The sequence below is a fragment of the Haemaphysalis longicornis genome, unplaced genomic scaffold (genome assembly GCF_048455015.1).
Source record: "Haemaphysalis longicornis isolate Haplotype H1 unplaced genomic scaffold, Haemaphysalis longicornis Haplotype H1 scaffold_1, whole genome shotgun sequence".
In the NCBI taxonomy this organism is placed as follows: domain Eukaryota; kingdom Metazoa; phylum Arthropoda; class Arachnida; order Ixodida; family Ixodidae; genus Haemaphysalis; species Haemaphysalis longicornis.
Genome location: NW_027526203.1, coordinates 478,123,429 through 478,127,269, shown reverse-complemented (window position 1 = coordinate 478,127,269; position 3,841 = coordinate 478,123,429). Strand labels below are relative to the sequence as shown.

At 47.2% G+C, this 3,841-nt stretch overlaps 1 pseudogene; it reads left to right on the top strand.

Annotated features, from left to right (window-relative positions):
• Window positions 1-928: 928 nt before the first annotated feature.
• Window positions 929-2,271, top strand: LOC144173749 (uncharacterized; annotated as a pseudogene).
• Window positions 2,272-3,841: the final 1,570 nt, after the last annotated feature.

Below are 3,841 nucleotides of genomic sequence, written 5' to 3'. Positions count from 1 at the left end.
TCTAATACTTTCGCCCAGTTTCTAAAAACTAATCCATCCAAATTCTGGGGCCACTTCAGCTCCAAACAACAAAAAAAACTGTTGAATGCATTAAAATAGGCAAAAAGGTCGTTCGGGACAAACTGGAAATCACAAATGAATTATATGTATACTTCCATTCCGTTTTTTCCAGGTTTCCTCCTCATAACACATTAAGTTTTATCATGGTTGATATGAGCGCAGAATTTATAACATTTGAAGGCGTTTTTTCGATGCTTCTAAACTTAGATTCAAAATGCTCGTGCGGGCCGGATAACATTCCTAACGCCTTTCTGTGCCTCTACGCTGAATCATTAGCTAGCTTTCTTGTTGCTATTTTTGGTTTGCCTTTTTCAACTGGCATTGTCCCTTCAGACTGGCGCATCGCTCGTGTTGTACCGGTGTTTAAAAAAGGGGATAACGCATTGCTGCCAAATTACCGGCCTACATCTATGATAAGCTGTTCTTGTAAGCTCATGGAACACGTAATCGCTAACTACATAGTTGATTTCCTAGATAAGCGCAACATTCTCTCCCCCAACCAGCACGGCTTCCGCAAGGCTTTGTCCTGCACCACTCAGCTAATTTCCACTATCCATTCATTTTCCTCTAACATAGATGCATCAGGCCAAATTGACATAATTTTCCTTGACTTTAGCAAAGCTTCTGACAAAATCTCTCACTCTGGGCTGATATTTAAACTAAACAAACTCGGTTTTCCTTGCACGCTTGTTAAATGGATTATACCGTACCTTGAACTGCGCGAACAATTTGTTGACCTAAATTATTTTCACTCTGATACCCTCCCCGTTATTTCCGGAGTTCCCCAAGGAAGCGTACTCGGGCCGCTACTGTTCTTGATTTATATAAATGATATTATATAAATGATATAAATGAGGCGTGTGCCTCTGGCGAAGCCGCCGCAGCATCTGATGGCTGCGCGGAGGTGGTGCACTACGGCAACAGGAGCTCGCGCGACAGCTTCGCGGCGAATGTGAAAGCTGTCGTAGCCTCGCGTGCCATAGGCATCGGGCAAGACCAGCGCGGTTTTGTGCGATTGTTGGACTAGCGAAGCCCATGCACCCAAAAACCTTCCAGGCAATCAGCAAGAAGGTTCACGATGCTGCTATGGGGGCCGTAACCGAAAATTTAAACCAGGCAAGAGCCGTAACAAAGCAGGTGGTTGATGGTAGTGACGTGGGCGTAATGTACGACGGAACTCCCTGGACACTGGCCTGTGCTTAGATTTCGAAGTCCTGTCGAATTACTGCCACGCTTGCAGGCGACACAACGACATGGGCTCTGAAGAGGAAATCTGGCAGGCCTACGACAGACCTGTCTGTGAGAAGGACACCGACAGCTCCTCTCATGGCATGGAAGCTGAAGCAGCACTGAGCATATGGGAGCGCACATTGCTGCACGAGACTCCACTTCGCTTCACAACATTTCTTAGTGATGGGGACAGCAAAGCGTACAACGGAGTTTGCGATGCCAAGGTGTACGGTGCAGATGCCGTCTGCAAGGAGGACTGCACTAATCATGTTGCGAAGCGCCTAGGCACTGGCATACGCAAATTTCCGACACCACTGCCCAGAGGCGAGAAGCTCAAGCCTGCCACCATTGAAAAGCTGCAGACATATCAGATCGCCATCACTAGCAATAGGGGCAACCTTCGGGACATGTACACTGCCATATGGGCGTCATACTTTCACTCTTGCTCCACTGTTGGTCCTGGTAGCCACAACTTCTGCCCACCAGGCCAAGAATCATGGTGCAAGCACAAGCGTGCTGAAGCAATGGGCGAGCCTGCACCACAGCATACACCGCTTCTGACGAAGGCACAGGGTCGGGCACTGCTGCCCATATACAAGCGCCTTTCTGACGAGAAGCTGCTGGCCCGATCCCTTCAAGGGAAAACTCTGAACGCTGCTGAGTCTCTCGTGTGGCTGCTGTGCCCAAAAACAAAGTTTGCTTCCCGGAGTGCTGTGGAGACTGCCGCAGCCATTGCTGTGCTCTGGTATAACCGGGGCCATGCAAGCTTCGAGCTGGTCCTGGAGGAGCTTGGTGTCCTCCCAACAGCAAGCTTGACCACCCTGGGGGACTACAGCGACAAGAGGCGCGTTCAGAAGATGAATGCCCAACAGACTGCTGAGGCGAGGGCTCACCGCCGCACATTGGCCAAGAGAGCTCGCCTACATGGACTCCGCTCGGACGGACCGCGAAGGAGTTACGTACAGTGCGGGCGAATTCTAGCCACCGTGGCCAGCTCCTGGACATACTGCCTGTGCATTGGACACACTTTTGAGTGTTTGCAAGTGTACCCTAATTAGTAAACATGTTTCAAACTTTTAAACGCGTTTTCTCATTTTGAAATTTATGGCCACTGTCACATTTCACTCACATAGTTTCACCCCTTAAATTGTCCTATTGCGATGAAACTTGGCACACACATTCTTCAAGGTGCGGCGAGTGTCGTTATATGTCTTCATTTACGATACATATCAATTATCAATCAAAACATACCAAGAAATAATACAAACCCTGAAAAAAGAAGTTCGGCAGATCTGTTTATTTTTTGTAGTAACAGCTTTTTTTGTCATAATTTTAACCTCTTAAGTGCACAAAGTGGTTCATGACAACCACAATAGGCTATTACAAAATATCTACACAAAATGTTTGATGTCCAAAAAGCGAGAGTAAAAATTACTTTGTTGTTACATTGCACGAATGATAACTTTAAAAGTAATGAGGCCCCACAAAATCTGATAACAGTTTTGGAATCAACAAGAAAAACCTCTGTGGCTAAATTTTGAAAACCCTCACTTGAAAACTAAAGAAAAAGTGTTTTCGAGTAGGGTCTCCCCTTAATACATCGTCACCGTCAATGAGTATGAACGGTTAAAGGTGGAAGTCCCGAAAAGTCAGGTATGCGTATTTTTGCGTTGTTGTCTTGGCGCGCCTTGGCCATACAGTCTGGTAGGCTCGAAGATCTTTTAAATGATCAGCCGCAGTGTCACTGGCAGGTGCGAAGTGGGACGTTTTAGTTTTTTCGCAATTTGGTTTCCCATTGTTGAGAGACACCTGGCCTGTGATGACCTTAGTCATGTACCGCCAGCATAGTGTGAAAATTGTGAACCTCGATTATTCCCAGAGCACGTCGCAATACCGCACCCGGCTTATCCGTGGCGTGGCCCGAGCACCTTCGGTACGTCCGACCGTTTTGAATATCGTACCGTTTCTATTGACATCACCTTTGTAGAGTCGCCTGGCCTGATAACGGTCATAGCCGATTGATGACCCCGCACGCGCACACCAGCTTGTCAACACGCCCCTCCGTGGCGTTCCCCGGTGAGCAAGTTGACCCCGTCTCCAGCCCGTTATGTGAGTGAGAGAACGCATGTTTCTTGTTGTGAATTCTTTGGTGTGTATTGTTAGTGTTTGCGCTTTGTGTACAGGCTGGGAGCTTTTCATAGTAGCGCTCGTATGGTTGTGATAAGAATTGTGCATTTCTTTGTCTAGTCCCAAGCATCCTGTATAGAGTAGTGTAAAAGAGATTTAGTTTTGACAGTGTTGAGAAGACAAAAAAAAACCTGCCATCTCCACGAAGTGAATGATGATGAGAGGGGCGAAGCTAAAATGCTTATCGGTAAAACCGTTAAACATTCGCCCACACATCATATACAGACTCGACACGTCAAGCTTTCCACCGCTCCGTTGAGAAGCCCGTCGACGACGTCGATGTTTGTGGTGATTATGTAGGGCTTGTTTGGGGCGATGAGAATCTCCATGAGTGAGTTGGCGAATTCGGTGTGTGACATTTTAG